General features: G+C 40.9%; 1 long non-coding RNA gene across 1 annotated transcript; it reads right to left on the minus strand.

Moving 5' to 3' along the window:
• Positions 1-6,864: 6,864 nt before the first annotated feature.
• LOC121386878 lies at positions 6,865-9,095 on the minus strand. The gene is made up of 3 exons (XR_005959724.1): positions 8,972-9,095; positions 8,581-8,806; positions 6,865-7,500 (listed from the first exon to the last, which is right to left on the minus strand). It is a non-coding gene; the product is annotated as an uncharacterized LOC121386878 (long non-coding RNA).
• Positions 9,096-10,256: the final 1,161 nt, after the last annotated feature.

The following is a 10,256-nucleotide window of genomic DNA, read 5'->3' on the forward strand; positions in this document are numbered from 1 at the left end:
CTAGATGGTAATATTTTGTTCGTGGTACAATTCCACCACACCGAATCTTAACTTTTACGGTATCTTACAGAACATCAGGGTTCTAGATTATGGTAGCTCCACTCCCATGGCTAATGCATTCCCAGTCTGGAGCTCCACGCGGTAAGACGTGTTTGTTTCGCTTGTGCACATTGCACGTGCTTTCGTGTGCTCGACTTGGGGTCCTTCATTTCGTTGTTTTTGTCAGCGAAATGAAGTTTTCTACTGGAATGTATGCGGCCATTGGAACTGATTGAACGCTGGGACGCTTCTCATTTCGACAGCCTGCACCACCAGGTTGGATTTTTTTTTTAGTGAGATGCCTTGCCTCCACGTCATTTCCCCGTCTGACTGTCAACTCGTTTCTTTCGTGACTCGTATGACGGCCATTCTGCAGAACGCCACGGTTGTTCGCGTTTAGACTCTACATGTCCGAGCCTGTCCTAGCAGCACTGGAAGATTGACCGCCCCACTCTAAGAAGAAATAGGAAGCGGGGTCGGCCCCTACTACTCTTTTTCTAGACTTAACCTTGCTTTATAGTGATACCAACTCGTATCCTCCGGAGTCGGGCCCGTCCGCACCACTATACCAACCCATGACGACTGGACTATACCCTAGTCTGATACTCTCTCTCGTTCAAACGGATCCGGCTTCTCAAGATCTGTATTTCAGCACAGCACTACACCTTCAACGTCTATCGACTGTCAATCTAGGGGTTTTCTTGACGGGATGCAACCCATCTCGTCCCTTTAAGCTGTGCACCCAAACGGCCTTAACGAGGCCACTCGCGTGGACATATCGATCGGACTTTAAACTTTTAGATCTGCGTTCAAAATTTTATGTCGAAATTACTTCTTTTTTTTAAAAATATTATTAAATAGTCCGATCCTCTCTTCTTTCTCTTATTTAATTTTGGACTGTCCTTCAAAAATGCTCCAAATTATATAAATATTCGGCCGAGTAGTCAATTCTTTTTATTTTTGGCTTGTAACCTTTTTATTTATTTTTATTTTATTCTATTAACTTTTTTACTAATTGCTATTTTCAAAATTCTGCCCATTTTCAACCCCCCCCTTCCCCCCCCCCCCCCCCTCCATCCCGAGTCAGGCCACCGATCTTATCGGAGGTCGGACTCGAGATGGGCGTGTTCGAAACCCTAGTGGTATATGGGCACGTTAAACTAGTTATCATCATCATCATGGCTAATGATATTCAGTGTGTCGGGGTAATAAATAACTACTATTGCTACGCCAGATGGCTAATGAAATAGTGTTTGTCAAAGGTTGCAGTTGTCTATTTTGTAACCTGAACCCACCCCAACCCTCAATGTTAGTGGGTGTTGTTTTTTAAAGCTCCATCTCCCTCTTTATGTGACATATCTGATTATTACTATATTCTTCGAAAAAAGTGGGGAACCTAAAATATTAATATCAATTATTAGACCACAGACATCCTAGTAAAGAACGTTCAGGTCTGTTTATAAAAAAAAAACGAAAGACATTCGATAGTTTGCACATGCATCACGCAGTTGCCCCATACACGTGCGTGGGGTGTCATTCTCGATTTTGACAATTTCCAGGAAGGTCCATTAATCACTGGAACATTATTTCTGTCACTTTTTTTCATTTTCTGTTAATCATAGAGTTGTTATTGTGGGGGAGGGGGTGTTGTGATTTTTTGGTAATTTTATTGTTTGAATTTGTGATTTACTGATAAAAAAAAACCCCGTCAACTTTCAAAATTTCACTTCTGACCCCAATCGTCCTTCAAGATCTTTGGTGGTCATAAAACCTATTGTAATACTGAACTACCGGTTGTAATGTTTTCCCAATTAATTCACTATTACCATATAACCATTCTCCACAGCTAATATACCTTACAATTTTGGCAATTGTAAATTCGTATTAGAGTTCCCCTACATTTTTTGAAGAGTGTAATATTAACGGGTGTTGGTAAAACGCGGACCGGACCGGAATGGAATGGGACGGAACGGGATGGAACCAGATACCTATTGCACGGGTTGTTGTTTTTTGTGTGTGTTTGTGTGTGTATGCTTTTTGTTTTTGTTTTGTTTCTTTGGGTTTTTTTGGGGGAGTCATGATATTTTTTTTTTCGTTTTTTTATTTTTTTTATTATATTACATCACATCACATCAAATGCAATTTAATTTAATTTAATTTAATTTAATTTAATTTAATTTATTATTCTTTTTCCCTTTTTCCCCCTGTTAATAAACACTCTTAATATCCCAGTTAAAATATTTGAGGAAACACACAACGTACTTCAAAGTAGTGCATTTATTTCTTTGAGTGCCGTTCTGAATAAGAAAATCGCCGCTGTAGCATGGGTCATTTGTACGTAAAACATACTGTTACACACCTAATAGCCATTGTTTAAATATGTCGTGAAACAAAATATTGCCTTCGTTTCCGAAAGCATTTGGTAAATCATAATACACTAAATTGTAAACTGCAAGAATTGTTGCATCTTATGAGGTGAGGGAGAAAAAGCTCAGTGCTAGAACAACAGAAAATCGCTACCGAAAACAATTGACAGAATACCAGAACAATTTTTGTATATGAATATCATAGGCACTTTCTCATTCATAACAATAAATACCGTACAGAAATGAATGCTTGTATACGATCGGAGTCAAATTATTTATGTTTGTATTGTCATGTGATCGTCGAGATAGAGCCAAAAGAATACCGTATCGTTTATATAATGATGTGGCCATGGTCCATTCATACTCCATAGTTTGTATATCAAACGCCTTGGTATGTACAATCTTGTTTGCGGGATGGAGAATATAAAATATTCCTTGCTACTAATTAATTGAATAGAGTAGTCCACGACGTGGCGGTATCGGGATTTCTCGCTCATTATGCGGAGTAGGCCTACGTCGTTAAAACACTCATTCCCGTGTATAGTAAGTGAACGCCTTTGAAGTATTTAAATATTTTATACAAAAGCATAGGCGTCGGAAGATGGCAGCAACAGTAGGGCGGGTGGGTGGGTGGGCACCTATTAAATACGAGTTCATATTTGACATTTAAAAAAATCCAATGACATGTTATACGACAATTTAGATTGTTTTGGGGTGGAGCGGCGTTGGTGTGTTTTCTACTCTGGTTGGGATGTCTGTAGAGATAAAACCATTTACGAATAAAGTTAATAAATAATAATAATAAAATAAATAAATAAATAAACAACAAAGGTCCTTCAAATCCTTACTTTGATCGCTTGTAAAATGGGAGTGGGGTGGTGTCTCATGTGGGTTGAAACGCTTAGAGATGAATACAAAACATTTTAGCCAGGTTATTTACATCCTCACGTGCAAAATGTATATTATTATGGTTCAGCCAAAGACTGATTACAGCTGTGACAAATAGAGTCACTGACTGATTAACCGATTTATTTATTTATTTATTTATTTAAATATTTATTTATTTATTACCCCGAAAATAACTATGGAGCAAACGCCCCCCCCCCCCCCCTCCCCGTACATGATAAACTAATTCCTATTAAAAAAATTAAGTAAAGAGGGAATGCTTTCTTGACTATTCACGTTTCTTGACTATTCACTGTTTTATTAAACGACGCGCCAAACACATTTAAATTACGGTTGTATTGGCGTCGGACATATGGTTAAGAGCCACAAAGACCAAGAGAGGAAACCCGCTGCCGCCATTCAATGGGCTACTCCTACCAATCCAATCCAATAGGGTTTAACGTGCACATTCAGAGCAAGCTGTTTTAGCGCATGTCTGTCCTGGGCACAGGTGCCGGCCTTGGCCGGCTTCTCCGTCCAGGACAGAAAAGGTTGGGGTGGGTAGGAGGAGGGACCACCTCCGCTGGCAGGTGCAAGAGAGCACTAGCAGTCCGGCCGTGACCGGTGTCAGGCGGAGGGTGGTATGGTGTTATGGAATTTGGAATTGATAATTACAGTCAAAGTGAAATGGTGCCGCCATTCAATGGGCTACTCCTACCAAAAAAGCAAGGGTTCTTTTATATTCACTCACCCAGAGATAAGACAGTACATACCATGGTCTTTCAATACCAGTCGTGGGGCATTGGCTGGAACGTGAGGTTTTTTTTTTTTTGGGGGGGGGTTGTTAAATAATAAGAAGAGATGTGCGGTGGGGTAGGAAACGTCCCATACTGAATCGTAAGACTAATAATGATTTGAAAAATAAAGAGGGTCGGTTATGACAACACAAAGAGATCATAAATGATCAAAACTACTTTGATGTTCCGCAGTTCATATATGATTTGTCCATTTCATTCTTGAGAGAGAGAGAGAGGGTAATGTTTCTTAAACATATGGATGATGATGATGATGATAACTAGTTTAACGTGCCCATATACCACTAGGGTTTCGAACACGCCCATTCCGAGTACGACCTCCGATAAGATCGGTGGCCTGACTCGGGATGGAGGGGGGGGGGGGGGGGGGGAGGGGTGTTGGTTGAAAATGGGCAGAATTTTGAAAATAGTAATTAGTAAAAACGTTAATAGAATAAATTAAAATAATAAAATGGTTACAAGCCAAAAAATAAAAAGAATTGACTGCTCGGCCGAATATTTATATGATTTGGAGCATTTTAGAAGGACAGTCCAAAATTAAATAAGAGAAAGAAGAGAGGATCGGACTATTTAATAATATTTAAAAAAAAGAAGTAATTTCGACATAAAATTCTGAACGCAGATCTAAAAGTTTAAAGTCCGATCGATATGTCCACGCGAGTGGCCTCGTTAAGGCCGTTTGGGTGCACAGCTTAAAGGGACGAGATGGGTTGCATCCCGTCAAGAAAACCCCTAGATTGACAATCGATAGACGTTGAAGGTGTAGTACTGTGCTGAAATACAGATCTTGAGAAGCCGGATCCGTCTGAACGAGAGAGAGTATCAGACTAGGGTATAGTCCAGTCGTCATGGTTTGGTATAGTGGTACGGACGGGCCCGACACCGGAGGATACGAGTTGGTATCACTATAAAGCAAGGTAAAGTCTAGAAAAAGAGTAGTAGGGGCCGACCCCGCTTCCTATTTCTTCTTAGAGTGGGGCGGTCAATCTTCCAGTGCTGCTAGGACAGGCTCGGACATGTAGAGTCTAAACGCGAACAACCGTGGCGTTCTGCAGAATGGCCGTCATACGAGTCACGAAAGAAACGAGTTGACAGTCAGACGGGGAAATGACGTGGAGGCAAGGCATCTCGCTAAAAAAAAAAATCCAACCTGGTGGTGCAGGCTGTCGAAATGAGAAGCGTCCCAGCGTTCAATCAGTTCCAATGGCCGCATACATTCCAGTAGAAAACTTCATTTCGCTGACAAAAACAACGAAATGAAGGACCCCAAGTCGAGCACACGAAAGCACGTGCAATGTGCACAAGCGAAACAAACACGTCTTACCGCGTGGAGCTCCAGACTGGGAATGCATTAGCCATGGGAGTGGAGCTACCATAATCTAGAACCCTGATGTTCTGTAAGATACCGTAAAAGTTAAGCGATGGTATCACTATAAAGCAAGGTAAAGTAAAGTTTGTTTTATTTAACGACGCCACTAGAGCACATTGATTTTTTATCTTATCATCGGCTATTGGACGTCAAACATATGGTCATTTTGACACTGTTTTTAGAGGAAACCCGCTGTCTCTTTTTACGACAGGCAGCAAGGGATCTTTTATTTGCGGTTCCCACAGGCAGGATAGCACAAACCATGGCCTTTGTTGAACCAGTTATGGATCACTGGTCGGTATCTGGATTAAAAATCCCATGCCTCGACTGGGATCCAAACCCAGTACCTACCAGCCTGTAGACCGATGGCCTGCCACGACGCCACCGAGGCCGGTATAAAGCAAGGTAAAGTCTAGAAAAAGAGTAGTAGGGGCCGATCCCGCTTCCTATTTCTTCTTAGAGTGGGGCGGTCAATCTTCCAGTGCTGCTTGGACAGGCTCGGACATGTAGATACTAAACGCGAACAACCGTGGCATTCTGCAGAATGGCCGTCATACGAGTCACGAAAAAAACGAGTCGACAGTCAGACGGAGAAATGACGTGGAGGCAAGGCATCTCGCTAAAAAAGAATCCAACCTGGTGGTGCAGGCTGTCGAAACTCCTACCAAACTGTGGTAGTAGTAGTAGTAGTAGTAGTAGTAGTAGTAGTAGTAGTAGTAGTAGCAGCAGTAGAAGTGGAAAATCGTTTGCAAGGTCGTCTAAAATTCGCTTTTCGTCCTTTGTCTTTCAGATCGTGTACAACTTCTTTTACTTAAAAAGTTCAAATGTTTTAAAACAAAAAATGGTTGTCAATATCGGATCCCTGATATTAACAAGAATTTAGGAATGATGATGGGCATACAATTTGGAACTTAACTGGGGTAGGGTTTTGTTTTGTTTTGTTTTGAGATATTTTATTGATAAAAAAAGAATCAAAAGGATTGCACAACAAGCAGAGCCTATATAAGTGCCCTCCTAAACAAGATGGACGTCAGACAATATTCATACTGGGGTAGGGTGGGTCTGGAGTAATGCGTGTTGGTTCTAAAATATGAACTTGTTTAAGACCAAGCTTTGCAATGTTATCTACACATAATACATATATCCATCTATCTATATTTTTTCCCCCATTATTGCTCTTCATTTTTATTGTCTTTGTCTTTAACTTGGGGTTGAGCGTATTGTTTGTGTTTGTATGTGCGTGCGTGTGTGTGTGATTTTGCATGCGAGTGTTTGTGTATGTGTGTGTACGTGATATGCTATTGTTGAAAGAAATGGCATAACATTTATAAATTAACCTATTTTTATTAATTAGTATTCACATCTGAAATGTTTATCATTTACAAACAACATAAACTCATCAACCTGTGGCTTAACACAACAAGAGGACCTGGTTTTCTTTTACGTTTATTCAACCATGATAAATTTAGACGTCATAAAAGATATTTTTAACCTTTCGTTATTGAGTATATGTTATATAAACCGTATTGCTCTATAAGGTTTCTATATAGATTGTTCATTCCAATGTATCTGCTACGTTAATTAAACAGTAATTACACCGTGAAACTAAGGTGTTTCTTGTCACTTTGCATGGCCTTGATTTGCGAGAACACACGTGTAGAACAAGGGAGATAACTATCACAATCACGAGCAGTCCTGTAAACAACCCCACCACTTCCGCAATAATGACCTTTTGTCTGCCCGACACGGTCACTTCCGTTGTTACCGGAAGTTGGACAATTTCTAAGAATTCTGGGTCGACGTAGTGCGGGATGAAGCGTGTGACGCCATCCTGGGTAATTTACCGCGAGGTGGTGAGTTTTCTCAACAGGTCCGCGTGTGACGCCATCCTGGGTAATGTAGCGCGAGGTGGTGAGTTTTCCCAAAAGGTCCGCGTGTACGCCATCCTGGGTAATGTAGCGCGAGGTGGTGATTTTTCCCAACAGGTCCGCAGCGGTTGACGCCATCTTTATTTCGTATCTGGACGCTAAAAAAATAAAATAATAATAATAATTAAAAAAAATTATGCATGTTTAATGACATCTCAGCAACTTTTATACTACGACTATTTGGAAGAAGGAGGAAGGAAATGTTTTATAACGCACTCAACACATTTTATTTACGGTACATATGGTGTCAGACATATGGTTAACGACCACACAGATATTAAGAGAAAAACTCGCTGTCGCCACTTCATGGGCTACTCTTTTGGATTAGCAGCAAGGGATCTTTTATATGCACCATCCCACAGACAGGATGACACATACCATGGCCTTTGATATACCAGTCGTGGTGCACTGGCTGGAACGAGAAATAGCCCATTGGGTCGACTATTTGGTGTATAACTACTAACATATGGCTATTTAGACACTTGTTTGAAAACTTATGTGTACTTTCATGCCTGTGGGTAGCTCGAGTCCCCTCCAGCCCTACCCTTATTGATATGTTGTAGGAGAGGGCTAGAGAGGACTGTGTAATACTTCGGCAGTCGTCGACGACCAAATGGTAGCCAGCTAGTGTGTTTAAAATACAATTTGTTTTTCCTAAATCTGATGCCACAGAGCTTTAGTTCGATTATTGTCGAGTCCATTCATGACATTTAACTTACGTGTTGTTAACAAGTACCAACACTACACGAAGAAACCCGACGCCTCTATGTGAAACGAACCTGAGCTGTACTTTCTTGTGGTGACGTAGAGCAGTGTGTGCCCACGTGACACGTTGACACCGGTTAACAACACGTAAGTCACGACTGGACTCAGAACAATCAAAGCTGATGGGGAATGACATGAGTGTGGCACGGATAGCCACAAGGTACAAACACATGATACAGTTGAATAGACTGGAATGTGAAGGTGGACCGCGAAAGAAGTTGAAAGATAGGAGGAGTTGCCAGATCGGGAACAAATGAGATGAGTAAAACGAAAGGGGGAGTGGGATAAAAAAAACAAAAAAAAAACAAAAAAGAAACAAAACAAAACAAACAAAAAATAAACCTCCCCCAAAAACCACCACCACCTTCACCAACAACAACTGTAATTGAAAAACACTACACCGTATTACTGACCAGTGTTGTGGTCAAAGTCTTCGCCGGGGCCGTCCACGCCAGGACCACAGTGTTGTCATCATCCTGCGTCTTCATGACCTTGAGATCCGTGACCCGACCCGGCGCCAGCTCGTCTTTCATCAGGAGGTCATCGCTGAACGACCCCACTGATCCGCTCGTGTTGGGGTGACGCGGTTTATCGGTGACGTCAGAGGCACAAAGGTGAACGGTGGCGGTAAGGGTCGTACTGAAAAAAGAAGAATAGTTACCTTATCATTTTATGTTTTTTTGCTGGAGAGAGAGAGAGAGAGAGAGAGAGAGAGAGAGAGAGAGAGAGAGAGAGAGAGATGGATCATGAAAACTATCTGTCATCATCATCATCACTACCACTATCTTCATCATTAAATCATACCTTCCCCGTTGTCCAGCAGACTAATTTCGTAAGTATCTGCAAACGGTCTGTCCACAACAGCCTTCACACTGAGACCAACCAAGGGGTGTAACATTTGTCGCTTCCGCATAGATTATCATTTCCGGTGGTCACGTGACTTTCATAGGCGTGACAGCAGCGTCGACGCGAATTGACGATACCTTGGGTTTCACTGGATGGGAGGTAACCATGAATGATACGTTCTGAAACTACTCACAGCGGTTCCGAATTCTGAAGTGCCAGATCCCTTGCTGAAAGCAATACAAGTAAATGAATGTAATTCTTTATTACTATTTCCAATAAAGTATTTCATACATTTGAGATCTGCTTGCAAAAATTATACTAACGTGTCAAAAAAAACCCCAAAAAATAAATAAATAATGAAACGATGAAACACAAACAAAGAATTGAGAAAGTAAAAAACAAAAATGCCCGAATCTTGGGGGAAGCTGCTGTTGGTTCAATATCAACATTCAACATTCAATATTCAATATTGCTCTGACAGAACAACATTCAACATTCAATATTTTTCTCAATTATGTGACTTTCTTTAAAATCTACGATACATTTAAGTGTATGTCCTATGATCGATACTATGGTGAATCTACGGTGGCTTAGTAATATAAGATAGTATATGGTGTGGCTCGGAAATAAAGCACAGAGCTAAGCATCGCCGAAATCTACAATGGATTATATAGCAAAATAATCAACATAGGCACACATCTGAAACTAAACATAGACTAATTATGATATGATAAAGGGTGTTCACTAGTGCACATTCCACCGATATATAACAAATACAGGGCGGCTCAGGGGCAACGTACACGGTAACGCCCCGTCACAATATACGGTACACAGTATAACTACACCACCCTCGTTTACAGGCACACAATTCTGAAACTAAACATAGAATGTTTATCATATGATAGAGGTGTATTCAGAAGTGCACATTCAACCCATAAATAACAAACACAGGCTGGCTCAGGGGCAACTTCCCACGTAACGCCCCATCCATATATAAGGTACACAGTGTAAAATCAATATACCCACAATTCTGAAACTAAACATAGAGGGCCGAATTTACGAAAGGTGTTTATCCCTTAACCGCGTGTAACTATCTAAAACAGAAGTGTGTATTTTAGTAACCAAATTACGAAGCACGTTTATGTTACACGCGTATAATGAAGATCGCTAAGTTATACGCCTGCGTTTAAAATGCATTGAAATACTTAAACGCACGAAAGGGGTTGTTTAAGTCAAAGTAATC

The sequence above is a fragment of the Gigantopelta aegis genome, chromosome 12, assembly GCF_016097555.1.
Source record: "Gigantopelta aegis isolate Gae_Host chromosome 12, Gae_host_genome, whole genome shotgun sequence".
NCBI lineage: Eukaryota > Metazoa > Mollusca > Gastropoda > Neomphalida > Peltospiridae > Gigantopelta > Gigantopelta aegis.